Raw genomic sequence first — 13,090 nt, forward strand, 5'->3', positions numbered from 1 at the left:
CTGTACTCAATCCCCAGGCCTGGGTGCAAAGACCAACAGCCTGCCAGGCCATGGTCCTTCTTGAGTGATTCTGGTCTTACTTTCCTCAGTTTCTCTCTCTCTCTGGTTTTTTTTTTTTTGGCTACATCACATGGCATGTGGGATCTTACTTCCCCAACCAGGGACTGAACCTGGGTCCCTGCAGTGGAAGCGCAAAGTCTTAATCACTGGACCGTCACGGAAGTCCCTGGCCTTACCTCTACTTTCAGAAGAATGGTGATAAGGATGCTATTTAAGCCCCAAGGCTGACCATTCCAAGAGCCCTAGGGCTGGGTTAGATGTCCCCTCCCCCAAGCCCTGTGAGCTCCCACGGCCCCTGTGGTTCCCCAGTCAAATCCCTTTTGTGCAATTGCTTGCTTGCATTTTCCTCCAGCTTGGAGCTGCCTGGGCTGGAATGGAGTTGTATTAACTTAAAATCCTGTTGCATAGCACAGGTCTGGGGCAGAAAAGGCTTGCAAACGTCTGTTGGAAGAAAAGATGGAAGGAATGAAGGGAGGACCTGAGGAGGCAGGAGGTGGTGGTCCTCCGCCACCTGTGCGCACAGACATACGAGCCCGTGGGAGCCGGCGCCCGGTGCCGCTGTGTGTAAACAGAGCCTGGCCCTCTGGCATGGCCTTTCTCCCCACACAGGCCCTCACCTCCCCGTGGAAACCTAAGATCCGGACTGGGATGAGGCTTGGCAGATGTCTGTGAAAAGGGCCGTCTGCCTTCGCCGATAAGACTCCGCTAGACAAAGGGCTGGCCCAGGCCGGGAATTCCCACTGGGTGCCAGGTCAGGAGACTCCGACCGGCCCGGGTCACGGCTTCCCTGACGCTCAGAGCCGACCCTGTGGGCCAGGGTTCCCCTCTCATTCAAACCCATGGCCATTTTGGGACTTCTCAGAAAGGAAGATTTTTCTCCCTGGGTCGAGTTGGGGATGTGGGTACCATTGGCTCAGCTGAACCGTCTCTCCCTGGATCACTGGGGTCTGTGGAGCTGAGGACTGGGGGGCTCGATGCAGGGTGGGGGGCACACAGCACTGATGGGTGAGTGATGAGGGGTCACCCTATGGGGATGGGCTGGACTCCTGGCCCCAGCGCAATGGTTTCTCCTGTGCCCGAGTTGACAAGTGGCCTTGTGAAGCCAAGGAAGCCAACGAGGGTGTCTAAGACCACATAGTTCTCGGGATGAGGGCCACTTGTGGCCATGGGTGTAAGCCCGGGACCCTTCTTGATTACTGCACATGCTCTGAAGGAAGGGTGTTCAGGGGGCCCCCAGTGGCCAAGGGACCCCAAGGAGAGCCCATGCCTGCACCCCTACTTGCTCTTAGAATCGGCGCCCCCAGAGATGGAGAAGGGCAATGCTAGGAGGGTGAGTGCCGTGGACCAGCCTGTCTGACCTTCACTGGTGCGGCACTGTCACCCCGTCACCCCCTTTCTGTGAGTGAGAACCCCTGGTTCATAGGAGAAGCGTTTTGCCAGGAGCCAGGCGTCTGCAGTGTGGAGCTGGGTCTGCCTGGTGCCGAGGTCCTGGCTTCCTCCCGACGTCTGAACCTGTGCAGAGTCCCTTCCAGGGGAGGCAGGGGAGGCAGGGAAGGCGGCAGGATTCCAGGGGTTTCAGTCCTGTTCTCTCCTCGCTTCCCTACAAGGCCTCTGATTAGACCAATAGTCATGGCCAGCCAGCCCCGCTAGCTCCCCGCAACTGCCACCATTAGCCGGGCTTATCTGCATGTCCAGCTCGGGCCTAACAAATCTCGGGGGCCCCTGACTCCACGGCCTCCCTGGCCTGACTCCTTCCGCTTCCCTTCCTCTGCCAGCACCTCGGAAAACTCGGCCTCAGTCTCTGGAACAGATTCACTCATTACTCAGAGACGTGCATCCTTTCTTCTGCTGGTGAGATTTTCACCCAGCTGTTTCTCCCCAGCTCTCCCCTGACCAGCATAAGGACCACACAGCCTCATGCTCAGAGGCAGAAGCGCACACCAGGTTGGGAGAAGGAGAATATGCTTCTAGTGTCCTCACTGTCTTGATTGTCATCATCTGATTTTAAAGAGGGTGAAAGAGGAGGTCAGGTTCCCCCATACCATCTCTGTATCCGTCAGCTATTGCCCTAATGATGCTGCGTAACAAATTTCTCTTGGACTCAGTGGCACAGAACCATCAGACGCCATCTTTTGCTTGAGTGCTTGGCAGGGTGGCTATGATCCAAGAGGCAGGGCTGTGGATTGGCTGCTCCAGGGACCAGCAGGCTCCCATGGGCATGGCCTTTTCACAGTACCGGTGGAAGAGCAGTGGACAAATGCAGTCTCAAAAGCAAATTTCAAACTTTTGTTTTCATCTGTCAGCTAATGTACTTTTGTTCAAAGTGAATCAGGAGGCCAGGACCACATTACTGGGGAGGATATCCTTTCTCTGGGTCCTGTGGTGAGGGGCGTGGGTCCAGGCAGAGTGAAGAGCAGATAACATGTTGTCTACTGTGGCCCCTTGCTAAAGGCTTCCAGCTGAACTCTACCCTGATTGAAGGGGTGCTGGTCAGTGTGGGTGGGGTCGGGGCTTTGGGAGCTAAAAATGGTGGATTTGGTTTCCAGGCCCATTTGGTTACTTACAAGCAATGGGACCCTGGGCAAAGCTTGACTGAGCCTCCGTTTCCTCCTGTGTGAGATGGGAGATGATATTAGTGTACACCCAAGCTTGTGGTGAGGACCGAGTGAACTGGACAGGCCACAGTACAGTCAGCTACAGGACAGCCATCGTGAGCATCATGGCAAAATCTGGACTTCAGCACACAGAGGGATCACTGGTCACTGGTCAGTTCTGGAAGCTCCCCTGTGACCAAACAGAGCCTCTGTCTCCCAGCTTGTTGACTTCACGCAGAGCTGGGGAAGAAGGGCCTGGTTATTGGGAGGCTTAAGGGACTCCAGAGGGCTTCCCTGGTGGCTCAGTGGTACAGAATCTACCTGCCAATACAGGAGAGGGGGGTTCGATCCCTGGGTCGGGAAGATCTCCTGGAGAAGGATGGCAACCCACCCCAGTGTTCTTGCCTGGGAAATCCCATGGACAGAGGAGCTTGGTGAGCTACAGTCCACAGGGTTGCAGAGAGTCTGACATGACTTAGTGACTAAACAATGACAAGGGACTCCAGAACTTCTGCTGTTTGCAAGATGTGTTCTTGTTTTGAGCTGGTGGGGGCTGGGATGAGTGGACAGGCCCACCCAAGTCTCTGCTCCAGAGTCTCTGTGTCTTTGGGAGGAGCCCTCAGTGCCTTGGACTTCCCTGGTGGCTCAGATGGTAAAGCGTCTGCCTACAATGTGGAAGAGCCGGGTTCAATCCCTGGGTTGGGAAGATCTTCTGGAGAAGGAAATGGCAACCCACTCCAGTAATCTTGCCTGGAAAATCCCTTGGATGGAGGATCCTGGTAGGCTACAGTTCATCGGGTCACAAAGGGTCGGATACGATCAAGCGACTTCACTTTCTTTCTTTCTCAGTGCCTTGGAGAATGATGGAAGCTCTTGGACCTTCATCACAAAACACACAGACATGCCATCTTATGGGTGTAATGTTGAGCAGCTCACAGGCTCCCTGGAGGCCAGGTATACAGGAGAGATGAACCCTGTCTAAGGGCACGTCAGGGGACAGGAGTCACTTGAAGGGCTCCTGTCCATCAGGGAAGGCTGGGGAGTTGGAGGATTATGGTGTGTGTAATGCCAGTGATGGATTATAATCCAGTCCTCAAAATGTGAGTCCGTGAGTCCATGCTGATAATGAATATGTATTAATAGACAAGCAGATAGATAAACAACAGATAAGAGAAAGCTCTTTGCAGTGGAATGTCAACTAACAAATGTTGATGGATTTAGGCTAAGAAAAATTGCAGCTTTGCAACCACAGCGTGAATAATATAGATGGCACACAGGTAAAGAGTCTGCCTGCCAATGCAGGAGACACAGGGGACCTGGGTTCAACCCCTGAGTTGGGAAGGTCCCCTGGAAGAGGAAACGGCAACCCACTCTTGTATTCTTGCCTGGAAAATTCCGTGGACAGAGAAGCCCGGTGGGTTACAGTCCATGGCGTCACAAAGAGTCGGATGAAACCGGGTGACTGTAGGCACACGCACACAAAGTCACATATCGTACTCAAGATGGGTGTGAAGATGGCATGGCGAAAGCTTACTGAGGAACGAACCATTTGCGTTGTCTTAAAATATCTTCCCGTTGATGATTTATCACATTCAAAGGAACAAATGGGGAAGAAAGTAAAGTCAACATCCCCAGCATGGAGACCACGTGACATTACATGCCCCCTGATGTCATGTCCTAAGCAGGACGCAGCCTCCATTCCACACCTTCCCTCCAAAACCTAAGGAAATGCCAGACAGACACCAGCAGAGGAGTGACCTGCCCTCTTCAAAATGCTACCCTCACAAAGACAAAGAACAGAGGCATCGTCCAGAATAAGGGCAACTTAACAAGATGTGATGCTAAATACAGTGATGGATCTTATTTGGAAACAAAATGGTTTGAAGAACGTTATGGGGATGATTGGAAAGACTGGAAAGATTGTTTCAGTGGTAAATTTTCTGAATTTAACAATGGTACCATGGTATACCTCATTAAAAATTCTATTCATCCTTAAAAAATGTTTGTACTGTGGTTATGTAAGGAAACGTGCTCTCTGTTAAAAGATACACTGGCTTCCCATGGCTCATGGGTAAAGATCCCACCTGCCAATGCAGGTGACCTGGGTTCAATCCCTGGATTAGGAAGATGCCCTGGAGAAAGAAATGGTCACCCACTCCAGTGTCCTTGCCTGGAAAAATCCCATGGACAGAGGAGCCTGTGTGTGTGTGTGTGGGTGGGTGAGGGGGTGGTGGCTACCGTCCATGGAATCACAAAAAGGTTGGACAGGACTTAGCAACTAAACAGCAGCCACACTCGGGCTGAACTGTGACCTCTGAAACGCGCCTGTTGTAGCATCAGGTGTGGTGTGGTGGCGCCTGGAATGAGGAAGCAAAGCAGGTAAGATGAGGTCGTGAGAGTGGGGCCCTGACCCAACGGAGTTAGTGCCCTTATGAGAAGAGGCACCAGTCGGCTTGAGGCAGCCTCCAGGGGTCCGGATGGCTGGGCCAGAGTTGGGGCCCTTTTCCTTCCCCTTTGTCCTCTCAAGGGTCACCCCACCAGCAGGGCAGGCCCTGGGGGCCCTGAGCTTGCCTGAGCCATGTTCCTCATCCCCTTGGCCTGACTCCTCTCCCGGTATTCAGGTTTCTGCTTACCTCTCCCTCCTTCCTCTGCCACATCCCACCTCTGCCCCTGCTCCATCAGAGAGGAGCCTGGCTCTCTCCGGGTCCTGATGCTCAGCCCAAAGGGTTTCTGTATAAACCACCAAACAGCCTGCACACTCAGTCTTTGCTCTGCTCACTGTGTTGGGGAAAGTCACTGTCACACAAGGAAGCAACACCCTGAAAGCATCTGGGGTCTTTTTCTCCTGCTGTTATTTTCCAGCTCTGCTGGGTATTCACTGAGGGGCATGGGCTTTCTCTGCTGTGGTGCTCAGATTTCTCTCGTGGCCGGCCACACAGGTTTAGTTGCCCTGCAGTGTGTGGGGTCTTAGCGCCTCAACCAAGGATCGAACCCACTCTGCCTGCTTTGGAAGGAGGACTCTTAACCACTGAACCAGCAAGGAAGTTCCACTGGGTCTTTATCCTTTCTTCATGAGACCCTATTACACAGACACTCCCACCGCTGCAGGTGCCAACTTGGAACAGCCAAAACCCTCGGCTTGTGCTTCTTTGAAAGTGAAAGTCACTCAGTCTTGTCCAACTCTTTGCGACCCCATGGACTACACAGTCCATGGAATTCTCCAGGCCAGAATACTGGAGTGGGTAGCCTTTCCCTTCTCCAGGGGATCTTCCCAACCCAGGGATTGAGTCCAGGTCTCCTGCATTGCAGACGGATTCTTTACCAGCTGCGCCACCAGGGAAGCCCAAGAATACTGGAGTGGGTAGCCTTTCCCTTCTCCAGGCTATCTTCCCAACCCAGGGATCGAACTCAGGTCTCCTGCATTGCAAGCGAATTCTTTACCGGCTGAACCACAGGGGAAGCCTCTTAAACGTCACTAAACTGCCACCCAACTATTCATTCTGTTTATCAGCACGGCCGCTGCTCTGGCAGTTGCCTTGACCCAACTGAGATCTCAAATTTCAAACCACGGGGCCCCTAGTTTCTGTAGGTTGATTTTCTTAAAACCTGCAACAAGTGGGCCCCGCCATCTCAACAGCCTCCATGAACCAGGAGGGAGCTATGGTCTGGCCGTGCAGACGTCTTCCGAGAGCATCTCATCACCCAGACCGACAGCTGGTCTCCGATTGCATTATCGGTGGGTTCATCACCTATTACTGTCGGGGCCAGGGACGCATCATGTCATTCGTGATGTCCTGCAACATCTCAGTCTTTGTTAGTTCATGACTTCATTGCAAATCTCCGCATTTTTGCAGGAATCAGCTGGTGAACTCGTAGGGCGCAATCTGTGCTTCCTTTCATCTTTCCCTCCGGTACCCGGGATCTCCCCCAATTGCCTTTATTCATGGACAGAGCAGATCATTTCCCCCTTTTAACACTGAACAGTGTTTGCTAAGAAATGAAATATTTTCGACTCTGAATTTCAGCTATTTTCCATTTTCCTCCACCTAATTGAATGAGCAGATGCTTTATCTGCCTTGGCTCATGGCAAAATGGACGCTCACTCCCAAATTGCCGCAACGCCAAATGCATTTTGCTTCTTTAATGTTTTCTGATAGTTTCCAGAGCTTCTTTGCTCGTGGGAAGCTCCGTGGGTTGCAGACGACCCTTCCTGATAACTGAATTTTTGTTCCCGGGATGATGAGCTACAGTGACAGGAAGGGACGTCCTTTCTTCACAAAGTCATCTTTCAACCATCAGAAATGAAAGAAAAGTCTTCTCGAGGACAAAATCCGCCTTGAACTTTTTGCCCTTGGAGGGGAAACGGTGGCGGTCGTGATCCACTACTTTTGCTTAAATTTCAAATCGAGCTGGATTCTAATAGAAACGGTATCATTCTCTGAATCTGTGTTGACCCCAGATAAACCTCAGTGAATTATTGATGATAAAGAAGCCAGCGATTTTTCTACCATCTGCTCCTGGGCTGGGCTCTGCGGGAAAGCTTGGGGTTGGAGATGCGGTGGGCTGAGCAGGATCTTTGGAGAGTCAAGGCCAGCTGGGTTGGACCCAACATCTTGGCTTTATTGTCTCCGTGTCGCTCTTAAAGAAGACTCTGCTGTTTTCACACCAGCACCAGACAAAGAGAACCTTGGCCTGAGTTTTGTTAACTCTGGGGCTGATGTAAACTGATTTTACTGTGTTTCTGACAATATGGGGGTGGGGGAAGAGGAAACGGGTTTCCTCTGGGGACCAGTAGAGACTTAAGATGCTGGACTGGGAATCTCAGAAAAATAGGTGGAGGGGTAATGGCCAAGGACTGGGGTTATCGAGGGCCAGATGGCGTGGGTGATGTGAAACCATGGGAGTCTGAGGGGTCCCACTGGTGGCCTTTGCGGCTCAAGCTGTTCAGTGTCCCAGGATGGCCGAGGGGAGAGTGCTTTTGGGCTGGGACAGGTGAAGCCAGGATGAGGCATCCGGGGTGGGCCTGGATCTTGGCAGCAGGCTGGGTGGGAGTGGGGGGCTGCCACATGCTTCTCGCCGGGGCTGACTCCTCGGAGGTCTGGCCTGGGGTGGTCGGACGGCTTGGAATGGAGACCTGCTGTCACTGTGGGACCCCCTGGCTTCTTGGCAGCTCTGCTTGGCTCACTAGGAGGGACCTTGGAACCCAGCTGGCTGGAATTCACCCCAGACCTGGGAGTGCTTCTCACCTGGGCGGCTCGTCATAAATGCAAGCCCCAGGGCTCCTGCTGCGAGAACGCTCCCCTGCCCGCCCCCCCCCCCCCCCCAACCAGATGCTCACACAGTCCTACAGAGCTCTTCATATCTGCAAAAGTGAGATATGGCGGCGGCAGCAGGTAAAGCCGCTGACCCTTCCCGCTGACCTGGGCACAGGTTTGAGGGGTGATGGGGAGACTGCTGACATGGTCCAGGCCCAACTGAGGAACAGTGGTGGGAGAGTTTGTATGGTTCTGGTCACTTCTGTGTGGAGTCCAACTGTTGCTGGCGCCCCAGGCACAGGCTGGCTTTCAGGTATATGTCTGCTGGGATGACCACCCCCAGTGTCTCGTAAAAGAGTAGAGCTGAGCCCACCTTATGGGCTGTGATGTGAGCCCATCTTCCATCCTCTGGCCCCACGAATGTTTGGGCAGGAGAAACCAAGTCTGATGGTCACAGAGCCAGAAGCGAGTCTGCGGAAAACCCATCCAGTCACCCTGAGTGTCGCATTGTGAGTGGGGGATTAAGTGCTTATCAAATCTAGTCCAAACGAAAGGTCTCTTCTTTCAGGAACTGACTTGATAATGCAAAGCATATCTTTACAAATAGGTGGTACCACCATGCGTCACCCCATTTTGTCTTTTTGTTGGTGGGAATCACGGCAAACCCTTAGCTGGACTCCTAGGTTTGCAGAGCGTAGCATACAAACAGCCAGAACATGGGTGTCTGTGTGAACAAACGAGTTTTCTTGAATCTTGAATTGTGGGGCTGGAGAAGACTCTTGAGAGTCCCTTGGACAGCAAGAAGATCAAAGCAGTCAATCCTAAAGGAAATCGACCCTGAATATTCACTGGAAGGACTGATGCTGATGCTGAACCCCCAATATCCTGGTCATCTGATGTAAAGAACTGCCCCTTTGGAAAAGACCCTGATACTGGGAAAGACTGAGGGCAGAAGAAGAAAGGGGCAACAGAGGATAAGATGGTTGGATAGCATCACTGACTCAATGGACATGAGTTTGAGTAAACTCTGGGAGACAGTGGAGGACAGGGAAGCCTTGAATGCTGCAGTCCATGGGGTTGCAAAGAGTTGGACATGACTTAGCAAATGAACAACAACGACAATTGAATCTCAAGCCACTGCATCACAGGGACCATAAGATGCCCCAGTACAGGACAATGGTCTGAGGACGCCAGGACGGAACTTCTACAGGGATCTGTTGAGAGCTGAATGCACTGTGTATGAGACAAGCTTGCTTACAGAACCATGCAGCTCAGGACAAGGTAGCCACATGCTGAAAAACTCATTTGAATCATTGTTGTTTAGTCGCTCAGCTGTGTCCAACTCTTTTCTGACCCCATGGACTGTAGCCCGCCAGGCTCCTCTGTCCATGGCATTTCCCTGGCAAGAATACTGGAGTGGGTTGCCATTTCCTTCTCCAGGGGACCTTCCCCACCTGGGGATCAAGCCCACAACTCCTGCTTGGCTGGTGGATTCTTTAACACTGAGACACCGGGGAAGCCCATTTGAATTGTTGCTACTGCTGCTGCTGCTAAGTCGCTTCAGTCGTGTCCGACTCTGTGTGACCCCATAGACGGCAGCCCACCAGGCTCCCCCGTCCCTGGGATTATCCAGGTAAGAACCCTGGAGTGGGTTGCCATTTCCTTCTCCAATGCATGAAAGTGAAAAGTGAAAGCAAAGTCGTTCAGTCGTATTCTACTCTTAGCGACTCCATGGACTGCAGCCTACCAGGCTCCTCCGCTCATGGGATTTTCCAGGCAAGAGTACTGGAGTGGGGTGCCATTGCCTTCTCTGATTTGACACAAATCAAAATCACAGTGAGAAATCACCTCATACTCATTAGCATGGCTGCTATTAAGAAGACAGAAGGGACTTCCCTGGCGGTCCAGGAGCTGAGACTGTGTCTCCACTGCAGGGGCATGGGCTTGGTCCCTGGTGGGGGAACTAAGATCCTGCATGCTTTGCTGGTGTCCAGCTGCTAAGCTGCGGCTCTCTGTGACACACTGGCCTGCAGCACGCTAGGCATCCCCGTCCTTTACTCTCACCCGGAGCTTGCTCAGACTCACGTCCATCGAGTCGGTGATGCCATCCAGCCATCTCATCCTGTCACCCCCTTCTCTTCTTGCCCTCAATCTTTCTCAGCATCAGAGTCTTTTCCAGGGAGTCAGTTCTTTGCATCAGGTGGCCAAAATATTGGAGTTTCAGCTTCAGCATGAGTTCTTCCGATGAATATTCAGGACTGATTGCCTTTAGGATGAACTGCTTTGATCTCCTTGCAGACCAAGGGTCTCTCAAGAGTCTTCTCCAGCCCCACAGTTTGAAAGCATCAATTCAAAAACATGCTTTGAGGCGTGGTCAAAAAATTTAAAAAGAGAAACAAACAAACAAACATACAGAAAACAACAAGTGATGGCAAGATACAAAGAAATCGAAAAACTGTGCCCTGTTGGTGGGAATGTAAAAAGGTACAGCTACTATGAAAAATAGTGGAGATTCTTTAAAAAATTAAACATAAAATTACACTGTCATCCAGCAATTCCACCTTTGGCTATTTCCCCAGAAAAATTGAAAGCAGAGTCTCAAAGAGATATTTGTACCCCTGTGTTCGTAGCAATATCACCCATAGTAGCTAAAATGTGGAAACAGCCATGAGTCCAAAGAATGGATGAATAAATAAGCAAAATGTGGCCCATCCATACAATGGAATATTATTCCACCTTAAAAAGGAAGGGAATTCTGACACACGCTACTATTGGGATGAACCTTGACGACGTGATGCTTAGTGAAATGAGCCAGACACGAAAGGGCAAATACTGTGTGGTCCCGCTCACAGAAGCTCCCTGGAGGAGTCAGACTCACAGAGGCAGAAAGCAGAACAGTGGGTGCCGGGGCTGGGGGGGAGGAGAGTGGGGCGCCAGCGCCTACTAGCCAGTTCAGTTTTACAAGGTGCAGAATTATGGGAATGGAGTGATGGCTGTACGAAGTGAACGGGCTCATTCTCCGCTGACTGTACACTTAGAGGTGGTTGAGATGGTCGATTTTACGTTACGTGTATTTTATCACAATAGAAAAAGACGTAAAGAAGAAATTCACTTGAACTGCTTTCATATTTCTCTAAATTTCACACTGTCTGTATCTTTTAGAGTTATTGATGTTTTCAAAAATAAACATGGTGCAAAGAACTATCCTCGTGGAAGCCTAAAATATAAGCCAAATGTATGCAGGTGGATAAAATATCAAAATAGAAAGATCCCGCTTCTTCTTTTTGTTAAAGTTAATTCACGGATTAACTTCTTGGCTGCACTGGGCCTTTGTCACTGCGCGTGGACTCTCTCTGGTTGCTGTGCGGGCTTCTAACAGCGGTGCCTTCTCTTGTTGCAGAGCACAGATGCTGGAGCTTGGGCCCAGAGGTTGTTGTGCACGGGCATATTTGCCTCATGGCATGTGAGCTCTTATTTCCCGGACCAGGGATCGATCCTGTGTCCCCTGTGCTGGCAGGAAGATTCTTATTCACGGTGCCACCAGGGGAGTCTCCACACTCTGTTAAATGATCCATCGCCAGTGTGAAATTCTCCATAATTTTGAATGAGGGCTGACTTCATTTTGCACAGGGCCCTGCAAATGATGTGTCTGGACCAGGTAAGGGGTGCCAACCAGCTCGACCTGACCAGGACCTCCCCAAAATGGTGCCGTCGGCCCCTCTGTGGGGCCTGTTCCAGAACGTGGTCTCCTGGGAAAGCTGAGTGCTTTGTGTGGTATCAACCACAACACAAACTCATCAGAGTTTCACCCCCCCCCCACCCCAACCACTTTCCTTGAATCTATTTGTAAAATGAATTACTTCAATACAGGAGGAACAGGAGGGTTCTTTATCTCCACTTGGGCGAATCCATTAGGATTAGCAGCCCTTCTGAAGCCCCTCGGAGCGGCTGACGTCAGCTTGTCTTTGGTGATTTGCAGAGTGGCCGCGTGATAAGGAATCTGGGCCCATTTTCTCAACGACAGGGCATCCTTCCGTGGGGGTGTCCAGGAATTAGCGGTCCTATCTCTCCATTTATCAGGGCCTCCTGGGGGATGCGATGGCCTGGCAGAGAAGTACCATTGCCTTGCTGGCTCCCGTCCACAGGGCCTGCAGCCCCTGCTGGCTTGGCTGGACCCCTGGGCTCTCCCCAGGGTCTGAAGGCCATGTGGACGGACGGGGAGGACCAGGACACGGAAGGCAGGTCAGAGTGTGTCTGGCATGAGCTACACATTCAGGGAGCGAGAGGAGTTTGTTTGGCTAGCTGCTGCTTTTTTTTTTTTTTTTTTTTTTACCAGTTGTTGTTCAGTTGCTCAGTCGTGTCCGACTCTTTGCGACCCCGTGGACCACAACCCGCCAGGCTTCCGCGTCCTTCACCATCACGCGGAGTTTGCTCGAACTCATGTTCATTGAATTGAGTTAGGGGAGAAGATCCCTAAGCGTTCTGCTTGGACCGACCGGCTTCGGATTGGGGTCCTGCGAAGGTGGCACTGCCCAGGAAGGGGAAAAACACATTGCACCTGTCTTCTGACAGTCTGAGGGGAGGGGGCTTTTTCCTTCCCTGGGCAGGTCTGTGTAACTCCTATGGGGTATGGCTCAGAACGGAGGGCTTGTAAACTAACTCCCAGTCTAGGCTGGAAAAGGCGTCTTGGTTTCCGCTCATCTCTCCTGGGACCATGGTGGGGGGTCGGGGGCCGGTGTCTATCCTTCGTGTTGTGCGGTGTGTGTGATCAGTTGTGTACGACTCTCTGTGACCCTGTGGACTATAGCCCGCCAGGCTCCTCTGTCCACAGAATTCTCCAGGTAAGAACACTGGAGTGGGTTGCCCTTTCCTTCTCCAGCGGACCTTCCCCACCCAGGAGTGGAAGCTGAGTCTGCTGTGCGTCCTGAACTGGCAGGCAGATTCTCTACCACCAGTGCTGCCTGGGAAGCCCCGTGAGGAAGCCCAAGAAGCACAGAGGCCACCTGTGTTTCTGACCAACGGTCCCGGAGGCCCCAGCTGACACCTGCCTCCACCTGCAGCCTTCCACGGCCCAGCTGAGGCCACTGATGCCGTGAAGCACAGATGAAGCGTCCCCGGCATGCCCGTCTGCATCCCCAGGGGCCACGGGAGATGGTGTGTGTGGCGTCACTCAGTCGTGTC

Source organism: Ovis aries, chromosome 21 (genome assembly GCF_016772045.2).
Source record: "Ovis aries strain OAR_USU_Benz2616 breed Rambouillet chromosome 21, ARS-UI_Ramb_v3.0, whole genome shotgun sequence".
Taxonomy (NCBI): Eukaryota; Metazoa; Chordata; class Mammalia; order Artiodactyla; family Bovidae; genus Ovis; species Ovis aries.